Raw genomic sequence first — 14,903 nt, forward strand, 5'->3', positions numbered from 1 at the left:
ACCCTCAGCTGAGCCTGGCTGCACCCACCAGAGAGGCCAGGGCAGTGGCACCGCTACACTGCTCCTTGCAAAGTCTTCCTTTTTCTACCTCCTGGATCCTTGAGGTGCTGTTTCAAGTTGGTAGGTGGTTTTATTTAACACTTTAATTAAAGTTTTGACTATTAAAACTGAGGGGTGGGACTTCCCTGGTGGTCCAGTGGTTAGGACTCCACGCGTGCGCCACAGGGGATTCAATCCCTGGTTGGGGAACTAAGATCTCTCATGCCACTGAGTTTGAGGACGCAATGAAACGAGATTCGTCTTGCTTGTCTCAAGCTGTAAAGCTACCTAAACTTAGTTGGTGGGTATTTTCCCCCCACAAATGACTTGCGTTACCAGGGAGAGAGAAAGTACTTATCTTACAGATTATTTATTGCCTAGAAGTTGTAAGTAGGCCACAGACTGCAGCTAAGGGTGGGTCAGGACATGATATACGGGCTAGTATTTATGCTACGATCCCGTGGTGAACAAAGGTGATGTTTATCGCATGGCTGCTGTTAAGCCAGGCCCTGTGCTTGGAGCTGTAGGGACATGACAGAGACCATAGACAGACCCTGCCCATAAGGATAAGTTCATCAGGTGCAACAGAGGGACCCCTAACAGGAGTGAATGCAGGGCAGAGCTTCCATCGTGAAAGGACGGGTGCAGAGTCTGGGAAGCGGAGGAGGAGAAGCATGGCCGGTGTGGGGAGAAGGGGTGGAGGGAGGTGGGGGTGCTCTTCCTGGGCCTTCAGGAATGAGTAGGCTACTGACCGGCGGCTAGAGGGATGGTGTATTCACAAGCTGTTGATTTGAAACCAAAGGGACCCTCTGGAAAAAGCAGACCTCATAGTAAAGCGTGCACTGCTATCCCCATGGCTTATCGCTTCCTGAACACTTGGCCGCTCCTTGGAAATGTTCTCGTGGTAGAGACGAGGCAGTGACTGGAAATGCAGTCCAGCCGTTTGCATGCAAAACCTGGAGCACGTCTCATTCCCATAAATGGACAGTTACTACTGAAAATGGTTCTGGAGATCTGCCCCTGTGAGCTGATGAGTTTGGTCCATTTGCCAACAGGTCTGCTCTTCCATAGGCTTAAACCGTAACCCTTTTGACGATGTGAGAACAGGATAAACCAGCCCCAATCCACCCACTATTGACAGAGAACTCAGCCGCGCACACGCCCAGTGGGTGGAATTTCCCAGGTGCCCTCCTAGCAGAGACAGCAGGGCCCCAGGGCAGTGAGGACTTCATCACCCCTGTTGACTGATGCAGGCCTGGGGGTTTAAGGCTGTTGGGCAAGATCAACAGTAGAATCCCTACATTGTACTGGGTTTCTTTCTTTAAAAAAAATTGCAGACCTTTCCAAAGACAGCTCGGCAAATGCTTGCGATTAAAATGCATTTTATTGGAAGAGTGCGTTTTCTAAAAGACAGGGGGTGCTGCCGGGGCTAAAGCTCTCTGGAAGAGACTGGCCTCAGGGTGTGTCTCAGATCCAGCAGGCCTATGGGGGTCATCATCTTTACCTGTAGGGTCAGCTGCTTAAACCCGTGGTTAGCTCAGGGGCCCCTCAGCCCATTAAAGATGTACCTCAAGTTGTTGAAATGCCCTTTAACTCTGGAAACAGCTTTTCAGTCCATAATTCGAACCAAAAGATTATAGTATAAGTAACTTGTTAGTTTGAATCCCCATCAAAGAGTAATCTGGTGTTGCCGAGTACCAATAACTGGATGTTGAATGGAGCAGGAGAGTGTTAGGTACCTGAAGGGGGATCATGAAAATAGGTAAGAAAATGGTTTAGAAAGAGAATGAGGCCAAAAGCAACTGGGCCAACTTCCATTTGGCTCTCTCCTCAGCCAGGCTGGACAGACTACAGACGTTCACCCCACCACCATCTCCCCCAGGCCCTGCCGCTCTGCGCTCTTGGGTGGTTGCCACCTACTGCGGCCTGTCGTGGGACCATTGAAAATGTGTCCAATGCAAGCAGAAGGAAGGAAATAATAAAGATGAAGCATCAATAAACGAAATTAAGAACATAAAAATAATAGTCAATAAACCAAGAACTGTATCCACACAACAATTTAAAGAAAGACTTCATTTTTAAATGGGTAAAAATTAGTCATTAGGGAAATGCAACTCAAAACCACAAATGAGATGACTTCACACTGGTGAGGATGGCTATTATCAAAAGAACAAAATAAGTGTTGGCAGGGACGTGGAAAATTTGCAACCTTTATGCAAGGTGGGAATGTAAAATGGTACAGCCACTGTGGAAAATGGTACGCAGTTCCTCAAAATATTAAACATAGAATTACCGTATGATGCGGCAATTCTGCTTCCGGGTATCTGCCCCAAAGAAGTGAGCGCAGAGGTTCAAATCGATATTTGTACATCCATGTTCGTAGCAACATTATTCAAAATAACCGAAAGATGGAAGGAAGGAACGCATGTGCCTATTGACGGATGAATAAAGAATGTGTTCTGTGATATATAGTTACAATGGAGTATTAGCCTTAAAAAGGAAGGAAATTCTGACACCACGTGCTACAGAATGGACGAACCTTGGGGACATTGTGGTGAGATAAGTCAGTCACAAAAGGATATACTGAGTGATTCCACTTGTATGAGGGACCTAGAGCAGTCAAACTCACAGGGACGTAAAGTAGAACGATGGTGGCCAGAGGCTGGGGCAGGGGATAGGGAGTTAAGTGTTTAACAGGTGCAGAGTTTCCATTTGGGAAGATGAAAAATTCTGGAAATGGATGGTGGTGATGGCTGCACTGTAATGTGAAATGGATGTGATGCCCCTGAGCTGTACATCTACAAATGGTTGAACTGGTAACTTTTATGTTACGTATATTTTACCACAATGAAAAAAAACATTAAAGAAATGTGGGGGGAAAGGTATCTTTTAAACGATCAACAAAATTGACAAACCTCTAGCCAAGCTCATCAAGAATATAGAGAGAAGATCGAGTTACCCGTATTTGGAATAAAAGAGGGACATCATTACAGGCACTTAAGACATCAAAAGAATGGTCATGGAACACCATAAAACTATTCTGTGCACATAAATTTAACAGCCTAGATAAAATGAACAAATGTCTTGAAAAATACAGACTGCCAGAGCTCATTAGGAAAGGAAAGAAACAGGAAATTTTCTCAACCTGCTGAAGGTCACCTACAAAACCCCACAGCTAACCTCATACTTGGTGGTGAAAGAATGATCACTTTTCCTCTAAAATTAGGAATAAGGCAAGGATATTTGTTCTTTAACATCATACTAGAGATCCTAGCCTGCAGTAGAGTGCAAAAACAATAAAAGGAAATAAACAAAACGCTCTCTATTCGCAGATGGTGTGATTGTCTACATAGAAATTCACAAAGAATTTACAAGAAAACTGTTAGAACTAATAAACGAGATGGCAAAGCAAAGGTGGCTGCCCCTCCCCCTTATTTGTCACCGCTTCTCCATCTCCCCCAGGACTGATCCGAAAATAACTTGCCGCAGCCTGTTTTAGAAAAGCCGATAGAAGATGCAGTGGTTGCACATAAACTGGATGCCAAGAACGATGTTGGAGGAGCCCCCCGTCGGTCTAGCACTTGCATTAGGCTTTTTATTTTCCATCAGGATTGAAGGCACCCCTCCCATATGCTTGGTGCTTTTAAACATACGGACTGCGCTTCATCAGCTGCACAGTTACCCATACTCCAAGCTGTTAAATTCAAATATCTGCTGCTCGACTTTGTCAAAAATGCCGTAGCTCATAGTGGACAAGCCGTAGTCTCCATTCCCTTCTTTCTTGTTATTCCCCAAGTCGGGACAGCTCATAGGAGAGCTGGGTAAGGAACCCGTGGTCTTCACTTCCAGGAATTGTCTGCACTGTGCCCTGATGTCATGCCTTCAACTAACATGGAGCAACCCCAGGAAACCTCTCATGGAACCCATGCTTACCTTGAGTGAAGGGATGTGGTTGAGTGCACTGTTAGCCTGAATTTCTATTTTTTTTTTTTTACTCTACTCTAGTGCCTGTATTCATTAACCCGTCTAAAATCCCTTGGGAAGCCACATGGACTGTATAATGCAACGAAATATCTTAGTGGTGCAAGGATCATCTCTGAAGGAATTCTGCAATGATGCAAACTTTCCATTAGGGGGAGCTAGAGTACTAATGCTAAAAATACTGCAGGTTAAAATAACATCGTTTGCAAATTGCACAATTGTTTCTCAATTAGTCTTTATTATTTTCATGTTTTCCCCTATGTATAAAAGGCATACATAATTTAAAGGTATCATTTGAATATATGGTATAATTTAGGAGGGGAATGTGAATCTTAAAACTTACGCCCTACTTTTTAACAGTACTTTGAACAGACCTGATGAATTTGATTTGAACTCGGGAATTTTCCTAAATCAAACGCTGAAGTTTTTTTAAGCCTAAAAATGTTTTAGAGGTAAACAGAGTACAATAAGAGTTTTAAAGATAATTCTTTTGGTAAAATGTATTGTTTGCTTTTTATCTGTCACTGAAGGAAGACAAAAATGTATTTTATTCACTAAATCTACCTGGCGTTTACTTTTTAAATTGTAACCACGGACCACACTCAGAGATTAGGACTCACAGCTGTGGGCATATATAGCAGGACCAGTTAAGGAAAGGAGTGGGTGCTGCCAGGTAAGGAGTCCACAGAAGGCTGAAAGGGAGGGAAGCAAGGGACCGGTTTTCCGCCACACGGCACAGTCCCCGTGAGCCTGGGGAAGGAGTTTAAAGAGGACACATTAATGTCAGAGCGTGAGGAGCAAAGAGGCCAGAAGTACAAAATCTTCTCCGAGGAAGAGAAAAAGAGACGCCAACGTGAATTTTGTAAGTATGTAACCCTTGGCCGGCATCCCTTTGGAGGGTTATGATCTAACTTACACCAGCAGGATGTAAAACAGGACTCCTCTGGCTACAGGATTGTGTTTGGTAATGATTCAGTTTAGAGTGTAAGCAGAGGATGTGAACTTCCCTCTGGTTTCTCTCCTTGGCAGTTGGGTTTAGACAGAGAGAGTGCTTGGAGAGGCCACGGAGGGGTGAACAGGAGAAAGAGGAGAGGAATAGCAGGTGCTGAGGAAAGGTCATTGTCTCCTGGTTTCTTTGAAAGTAGGGCATCAGCAGCAGGTGACCAGGGGGGTTCCAGGGGGGCGGGGGTCCCGGGGACTGGGCCGGAACAGGGCTTCTCAGCCCGCAGGCTCTCCTGGAGATTTTCTGGTTTGGTTCTGTTCTGTGCTATTCCAGTCATTTTTATGGCGGTATACATAAAGAAAAGGACACAAATCGTAAGTTGTACAGAGGACAGGTTTTTCTCAAAGTGGACAAGAAAGAGTAGCCTCCAAACCTCAGAAGTTGCCTCTGACGCACCATCCTAACTGCTAACGCCACAGCCTAGTCTGGCGGCTGTTGAACTTTATGTAAATGGGTTGTTTGTAATGTATGTAAATGAGTTGCTCTGTTGCACAGAACAGGGCCGATAGGGACATTCTCGCTCTGTCATGTGGTGGACAGAGGTGTGCACCCCTGTTGGGAACACCTAGGGGGAGGATTGCTGGGTCATAGGGTGTGCTTATATACTCATAGATACCAACGAAGAAGTTTCCCACAGGACTGGTACCAATTTACAGTGTCTGTGTAGCCTGTTACCGAAAGTGGGGTCTGGCTGCTCGCCGCTCAAAAGCCAATAAAGAGCAAGGTTGGTGGAAAGGAAAGTTGGCTTCATTTCGGAGGCCGGCAACTGAGAGAGAGGGCAGACTCCTGTCCAGAGGCTGACTCCCCCCTGACATCAGTGGGCGAGAGCTTTCAGAGGGGTGTTTCAGGGGTGTATAGTCGGAGGGAGGGGGCTACATGCAGAAACAGCACAGTCAGCTCTGACCGTCATCTTGAAATTGGCCATCGGTGGTCTGACCAGCGTCGTCTTGATTGTTTTAAGTGCAGTTAGTCTTCAGTTCCAGGGTTGGTTTGTTCCCACTTCCTTGAGGCCAGTTCTCGGAATTGTGGCAGCTTATGTCATGGCTACAGTCTGGTCATCATGTAGTTAACTTCTTCCACCTGGTGGAGGTTTCAGTATCTACAGGACAGCTCACAGGAGATGGCTCGGAATCTATCTATAGCCCTTGAGAAGGAACTGAAGGTCCTTGACAGTGCTTAATGACTATTATTATTTAGTCTTGTGGGACTGTTTTCCTTTGCTTCTGCATTTTCCCACTTCTCTAATTAAACTTATTCTTTTTTTTTTAATATTTATTTGGCTGCACCCGGGTCTTAGTTGCAGCATGCAGGATCTGTAGTTGCAGCATGCATGTGGGATCTAGTTCCCCGACCAGGGATCAAACCCAGGCCCCCTGCATTAGGAGCCAGAGTCTTACCCACTGGACCACCAGGGAAGTCCCTAAACTTATTCTCTGACTAAAGTTTTTCTACAGGCAAAAGGCAGGCGGAGGACATGGTGGGGAAGGACCATAGGGTTCTGCTCCATTTTAATACCAGTGGCTCTATAATTAAGCTACTGGCATTTAATATTACTGTAATAATAACAATCTATTATCTTAAAATACTATGATTATTCAAATAATCAAATAAATAAATATAATTGTTAATGATAATTATATTAATAGAATCTCTTAACAATTGTATATGGTCAGGCCACTCAAGATGGCTGTTCTCTTGCTCTCTGGACATCCCCTGCCCGACCAGGGCCTGCTTCACCTACGCCCTACTTACAAGACTGACCTCCCTATGTACTTGCCCCAGGCCCCAGCAGGTGATTATACTTATCAAAGTGGGTGGTGAGGGGTGTGCCCCTCTGCTGGTTTCCCTGGTAACTAATGAGCCCACCTGAGTCAATTCCCCTGTAACTGGCAATCTCCCCTTCCCCCACCCCCGGGAGTGAAGACTGCCACTATGTCCGGCCTCCTGTCCACTGCACACGGTGGGGTGTCGCTCCAGGACCCTGCTTCATATGTGTAAGCTCCCCCATCCATTAAACCACTTACGTCTGTCTTACTGACTCTGGGCTCTTTCTTCGATCTTGAAGCTGGGCAAGCAGAGGGTTTGTAGGCCTGTGAGGTACAGCCCAACGACTTGAAATTGCCCATCTTTTTTCATTTTGTCCATTTTGATGGGTGTATTATTTCATTGTGGTTTTAATGGGTTTTTTTCCATTTTTTCTATTAAGTTGTCCGCCTTTTACTTAGTGATTTGTAGACACTCTACATATCCTGGATACTCTCCTGAAGTATTCGTGTAAAGCTATAAATGCTAACTCCTGATACCAGAGACACCGATGTCTTTGAGCAGACAGAGCCTCAGGGAGAAAATCGTAGATGGTAAAGCTCTTACTCAGCGGCAGCTGGCCTTCCCAGGACTATGGTTCAAAAAGCCTCAGGTGCCAACGCCATTGTATGGGTCACTTCCAGGAAACAAGGGTGTAAGTTAAAAGCAACCCAAGGAATATGTGACTCTGATTTACTGGAAAACTTTTTTGTCTCATCTTCCAAAGAAAGTCACGGTGTTGAGAGCAAGTTCTAGAATGAGGGATTCCCTCAAACTGTGGTCCACGTGATCTATAGGCGAAACAAGCAAGCTTCATACCTGGCTAACGACTTGCTCTAAAATGAGCCCCACCTGGCGCTAAGCAGAATCCTGGCATCGACTCACTGTCTGGGAAACAGTCACATGGGTTCACTCAGATGAATTTATAATTACCGGCCATTGTCACTCAAGAGTTAGGCCTTTCAGGTTAGGCTGTGTGAGAGTCAAGAAGGCTGGAGGCTTTCTCAGGGGTGACCTTCCCACTCAGGCTCTAATGCCTGGTCTGCAAGCCCAGCAGCCTGGCCAGGGGTCCTCTTACTTCAACAGTGACAGCCAATTACTCACCCAGTTGGCCCCCTGGAGTATCTTATCTCTCACCAGGTGGATAAGGGCTTGGAGAACAGATTTGATAAAAGACAGGAACTCCTGCAGATTTGGCCTTAACCTGACAATAAAGCAAAACTTTATTGTCTGACCCTTTTTTTGCATTTTGACCCTGGCATAATTTATGATGACTATTTGAAACTAAATAGTTTCATTTAAATTAAAGCCATGTTCACATTGCAAGAAAGGTCTGATTTCATAGGAAGAAATATCAATACTTGAAGTTTAAAGGCAGTGCAAATATCTCCAGCCATCGCCAGCACTGATACAAAGCAGTTGGCGAACTCCTGGGTGCCGGTGGCCTCAGCCCTTTCATTTCCATCACAGACCTGGCTTTGTCATCGCCAAGGTCACTTCCAGCCCCTCCCGGTCACACGCTGCCCCGGGCTGCAGGCAGAGGGAGCTGCCTCGGACTCTCATTTCCTTTTGCCTTTGGCCCAAGAGATCCAGGTTCCTTTTTTCTTTTGCCTTTTCTCCTTGGGCAGGAATTTAAATTGTGCCCCCGAGGTTTTCTCACTATCCCAGGTCTTCGCTTTTAATGCCTGGCACCTGGTCCCTTTCAGGTTTTCCTGTTGGCTTTCCTTTTCTTCACCATTTGTGCAATATTTTTCATCCTCACTACTTTATGATTTTTCCCTTCATTAGGAAGAAAAATGCTGTAAGTCTTACAGATGCTCGAAGGTCCTTTGGAACTGCTGGGCCCACCATACCCTCTACCCTGACCCCATGCAAGCTTAGCAGCTGCCAGGCCTTCCTCCTCTTGGGACCCCACCCTGTGGGGTGGGGGAGGAGTCATGTTGCCATGACAACCAGCAACCTGCAAGTCAGCTAGTTGAAGGTGTGCTAGCTCAGGCCTGGGGCCCTCCCCAGCATTATCAGAAACAACCCCGTTGGGTGCCCCCCAAGTCCTGGCGTGCTCTCCCAGCTCTGTGCTCACTGGTCTTAGCAGCTACTTAGGGTGAAGCCTACAGCTGGGGAGGGTCCACAGAAAGTGATGAGCATTTTCTCTGCAGGGAATCAGTCATCACTCTGTCCTCAGTGTGTTTATTCGGAAGTCAAGAATGAATGTCCAGGGACTTCCCTGGTGGCGCAGTGGTTAAGAATCTGCCTGCCAATGCAGGGGACACGGGTTCAAGCCCTGGTCCGGGAAGATCCCACATGCCGCGGAGCAACTAAGCCTGTGCGCCACAACTACTGAACCTGCGCTCTAGAGCCCACAAGCCACAACTACTGAGGCTGCGCTCTAGAGCCCGTGAGCCACAACTACTGAAGCCCACGTGCCTAGAGCCGTGCTCCACAACAAGAGAAGCCACTGCAATGAGAAGGCTGCGCACTGCAACGAAGAGTAGCCCCCGCGTGCTGCAACTAGAGAAAGCCTGTGCGTGGCAACAAAGACCCAACGCAGCCAAAAATAAACAAATAAACTTATTTAAAGAAAAAAGAATGAATGTCCAAAGCCGCCATGATGGTCCAGCTTGGTCCTGACGCTGAAGGCAGGGGAGAGAGGAGAGCTCTAAGAAATTGGAGGGGAAAACCGGACAGATTTGGTACCTCATTTGCAAGGGCAGATTTGATTTTAACATCTTGCCATCCTTAAACCATAGTAGTTCTTCCTAGGGAAGGCTTCCTGGGGGGGTCTGTGCAGTGTCTGTCTGGAATGCTGCTTAGCAACCAGCTTAAACACGACACGGATGGATCATGTATAAACCACTTTGAAACAGAAGCTCACAGGCGCTGGTCACCGGGAGACACTCCAGAGGCAGCTGGGGAGCAGGGAGGCCGCCTGAGCCGGCGACTGGCTGTCCTGTGTGGCCCCAGCAGCAGAAGCTGACGGTCTGACCTTAAGATAAAATCCCTATTGATCGACAGTTGTCTGGGCACTAACAGATCAGGAAGCAGAAAGGCTTTACTCTTTGCTTCATGTGACTTTCCTGCTAATGATGCTGAGATGAATAACAAGCCTCAAACTGAAACTCAATTTCCTCCCAGGCTGCAGAGGGAAACAGGGGCAGCTGGAGACGGGGTGGCCGGTGGTGACGCACCTCGTCTGCCCAGGGCACGGGCGAAGCCAGCGCAGCCCATCACGTCCACCGACTGTAATTAGGAAAAGGCCCTGGACTCCGACAGATCTTGGTTGTAGTTTTTAGTCTGCCGCTTAGGAACTATGAATTTGGAAATTTCACCCGATTCCCTGAACCTTCGATTTCCTCTCCTCTATAATATGAGATTGTCAGGAGGATAAGAGCAGATATGCAGGGTCCTGCCTGAGACAAACACTGGCTGGGAGTGTTCACATTTCCCCCATTTGGGGCTGAAAAAAGGGCATATCCCTGGGAGCCAGGCATGGGTGGATGGCCCCTGGGTAGATGTCCTAGCCCCCATCACAGAGGAGGACCCGCAGAATGGTTCATGGACTTCGGGGGCTGAGTGGTGACAGAAGCCCAGGCTCCTCTCTGCTCCTGCTGCCGGAAGCTTGCACCCTCCTTGAGCCCGGCTCAGATGAACATCCTCGACCCTGGTTCCCTCCTTCCTTCATCGCAGGCAATGACTTCTCACCAGTAGGCTGGTTTCAGTGCTTAACTCTTCTGTTAAAGCCTTTCTCACGCTCCGCTTTGGATGGCTCTTTCCTCCCCTGGCTTCTGCCACCGCAGACCAGCTCTGCGGTTTTTGAACTTCATGCAAATGGACTCACCAAGTGTGCTATTGGTGGACTTTTACAAAATGCTGGGTACATTCCCATCAGCTCCGGAATTGGAGGCAGGTGAGCTCCCTGCTCACAGACCCTGACCTGCCTGCAGGCCCAGTCAGGACCAGCTTCTGGAAAGAGAAGCGTTGAAAAAAGTAAACAGCTTCCCACTGAATGCCCGATGGGAATGGAGCACGCACAGCCTGGCGGGGACTGTGGCCACTCAGGTGGGCCCCTGACCTGGCTGCAGGTGTCTCGGATTCTACGTGGCTTCCTAGGTGGTTCTCTTGGATGTTATGAGACCTGTGAACTGGAGGAAAATCCATACGTGAAAATCCAGACCAAACAAAGTTGATTAATCAGAGTCATCACCAAATGATGGTAATTTCCTTGCTTTGCCAACGTGACCTAAAATGAATTGAACCGATTTTCAGGAACATATCCACACGTCTATCCAGATGTACCTGATTGGACAGTATTTATGTTTTCATTCATTCATTTGTTCCTTTATTTGCCCATCCTGCTTTAGCTGTCAGCCACAGGGCGAGAACAAGGACAGGAACTGACTGTGAATATTAAGGTGACTTTCTTGACTCCACAGGCTGGTGTAGGCTGCTCCCCAGTTGAGTTATAATTACTTCTTGAGTCTGTCCCCTGCAACTAGATTGTAAAGTACTTGAGAGCCTGGGAGGTTTCAACCTTTGTAAATGTCTCTGACCCAGAGTAAACATTCAGTGAATGTACCCTGGTAATAAATGTTTCTGGACAGACAGAAAGGGGGGAGGGGAGAACGGAAAGGGAGGGAGGAAGGAAAGGAGGAAGAAAAGCAATGCAGTGTGACTGTACAGAGCTGGGGCATTTCTGTAGGTACATGGATGGATACACAGATACATGTAAACCACACCCCTGCAAAGTTCTTGAAGAAATGCGATTTCTGTTTCCTTCAGAGACAGAAGTCTACACTCTTACAAGCTTCACTGTCATGTTGTAACTTGAGAACGTAGCATTAATTGCTACACAGAAAGCAAGTGTAACTCACTTGTGAAAAGGCAAATTGCGCTGTTGTGCTTGCTTTATTTATTTGGCCTCTGAATGCAAATTGAATAATAAATGGCGAACAATCAAACTTGCCATGGATGGTATTGACTGGGAGAAGGATTAAGGCCCACAGTCCGCAGTGACGGCTGGAGGTCAGCCTTTACCAGTCGGGGGCGGTCGGGCCGGTGTCCCGGCTCGTTTTTATTTTCACTTTTACTTCCCTCTCCTCCCTGTGACTTTACCCAGGAAAATAGCACCGCCTGTCACCTAGGAAACTGGGCTGTCTCGCTGGCAGGTGGAGACGGGTGACCCCACCCTGTCTCATTACAAATGTGCGTTTGCAGCTGGGCTCTGGGTGACCTTGCCAAGGACAGAAAGCTAATCCGATGATGCTGGTGAATTGAGGCCCAGCCCCACCCACCTGGCGTCCTGAGGGCCCGGCTGAGGGGTGGGGATCTGCCTGTTTAAACTGCTAAACACGCCCATCTCTTAAGAAGGAGGCTGCAAAGTGGTTTCGTTCTGAAAGTGATTAAGAAATAAGCCTGATGCTCTGTATTGTGACCGTGCAAGACCCCGGGCCTCTAACTTTGACCACCTTCCTTTTCACCGGGTTCCCCGGAGCGGACGGTTAGCATTGGACTTGAGACTGGGTGAGCTGAGGACAGAGGCCTTGGGTTCCTCCTTTAGTTATGTTAATTGAGAGAGAAGACAGGGGTGAGGGCCGGGACAGTGGGGCCCGGGCGGCCGCTGTCTGCGGGCTGAGTCTTTATTCTGCAGCTTTGGCAGTGACGGCTCCTTTCTGGGCCCTTTGTCGCTGTTGGCTCAGGGACCTCGGGGCTGCGCTCCAGCTGTATGCAAAGTGCGGCCAAGGGCTCGGGGAGGGGGCCCAGCGCATTGTCCTTCTGTCGCAGCCTCCCTACCATCCTCCCATCCTTTATGTGATAACAGCAACCAGCACCTTTGGCTACTAGGTGCTATTTTAAGCCCTTCGGCTGGTGAAAGGACTTGATTCTTACCACAGCCTAGGGATGGGCACGGTGTGTGCTCTGATTTCAGACGTGGGACCACAGACTCCCAGGCTGCCTGAGTGCCCGCGGGGGAGGTGGGCCCAGTGGGGAGGGCCACGCGCCCTCCAGGTGGCTCCTCCGTCTTCACTGGCTGTCGGCCTGTCTGTCCCCTGCCATCTAGGGTGACCCGCCGGGCCTGGACCCAGAACTGCCGCGTCCTCCCCGCCTGGCGTTCCCAGTTCCGACCACGGCCGGCTGCAAGGCTAAGGGCAGTTCCAAGGTAGGGTGCTCCCCGCAGGACAGTCCAGATTCCAGGGAAAAGACACCTCTTGCTCGTTTAAAGAGAGGCTGTGTGTGTGTCTTTTACCCAGGAGAACAATGATGGAATCAACGATTTTAACCTGCGTTGTAGGAGCTCCTAACCAGGTGATGCTCTGGGAAGCAGCCAGCCAGGAGCCCACGCCCAGGAGCTGACCTTCCCAGGGCAGTGGGCGAACTTTTTCTTCTCTATTTTTATTAAAAATAAATTATGAAGTTTATTTATTGCTTTTTGTATAATCCAACTAAATAAAAGCATTTTGACTTATGTATCCCTCGACTGACTTTTGTTCTGTACGTGTGTAATCCATGGTGAAAAACGAGGCCCTCCCTCACACTGTTCCGTCTCCCATTTCTGAGCTAAAGAAGTTTGTACTGCTGTTTTCACTGGTTAATTAATTGTCTCATCTTTGGGTAGTTACGGTTTTAATCCAGGTGTTAGTGATAAAGTTCTCAACTTTAATAAGGTTGAGAAAACAGGGCTAAATTTTTGCACTTCTAAGTGAAAAACATGCATGTTGTCAGTTTCTCCCGCTGATATAAAATGTGACATGTTTCCTTAAGACAGCAGTTGACTAAGCTTCCTATGGTTAAGAGAAGGTTTAACTTAAGGCACGTTTTTAGACCTTCATTTGCAAAATTGCCACATTCCCTTTATAGGAGGGATGGGGAAATTTACAAAACGTATTTGAATTCTGGAGGCCAAGCCTTTGCTTTTCATTGTCTCTTGAAATTCTCACCTGGAGTTTGCTTGCCAAAACGTCAGTGGAATGTTATAGCTATTGCTCCCCTTTTCCTTCAGGAACTTCTCAGTGCTTAGAAAAGACTTTGTACTGTGAGGCTGAACTTGAAATGGGAGCTAGCAAGGTGTGGTGGAAAGGAAATTGCACCGAGGTAAGGCGATCCGGTGAGGCTGATGAATGGCTAAAACTCTGTTTCATGTGATTTGTGTACTTTCATCTCTAAATACGATGTACAAAATCTTTTTAATTTTTTTCTATAATTTAATGAGAGTGTTTGTAAACTACTGAAAGGTGGATTTACGTAAAAGGTTTTTTTCCCCTTTTGAAGATGTCAGGTTTGAGGCCCTTGTTCCTCCTCTCCGGAGCCCTCCCCCCACCCCTGTGCAAAGTCCCACAAGGTGGGACAGGGGGCCCAGGCAGGTAGGCAGGAGTCGGGCAGGGAAAGCTGCTCAGCGGCTGCCTGTTTTCTCTAGACCAGCAGTTCTCAAAGTATGGCCCCTGGACCAGCAGCCACAGCATCACCGGAGATCTTGCTGGAAATGCAGGTTCTCCCCAGTCCTGCTGAATCAGAAACTCTTGGTTTGGGGTTTCCCTGGTGGCGCAGTGGTTGAGAGTCCGCCTGCCGATGCAGGGGACACGGGTTCGTGCCCCGGTCCGGGAGGATCCCACATGCCGCGGAGCGGCTGGGCCCGTGAGCCATGGCCGCTGAGCCTGCGCGTCCGGAGCCTGTGCTCCGCAACGAGAGAGGCCACAACAGTGAGAGGCCCGCGTACCGCCAAAAAAAAAGAAACTCTTGGTTTGGACCTCAGCGATCTGTATTGAAACAAACCCTCTGGGTGATTCGGATGCACATTAAGAGTCACGACCCCATAGTCCCAAAGACAAGAATATTTTCAAATTAAGAAGGCTCTATGGCCTCTTCAGATGCCGGTTCAAAGCAGGAAAACAAAACACGAAGGGAAATAATACTGGATAAAAGCTTTTCTTTCTAAAATATACAAGAAGAGAAGTGTGGAAGAGACGTCACCACAGTGCACGAATGTTCATTATAGCTGGTGGACAAGATGTTATTTTCCATAATTTGTTCAAATGGTTTGAAAAATCCAAAAGAGAAAATGCTACTTTTCTAGTTAGAACTTTTC

This window comes from Stenella coeruleoalba, assembly GCF_951394435.1.
Source record: "Stenella coeruleoalba genome assembly, chromosome: 14".
Classification (NCBI taxonomy): domain Eukaryota; kingdom Metazoa; phylum Chordata; class Mammalia; order Artiodactyla; family Delphinidae; genus Stenella; species Stenella coeruleoalba.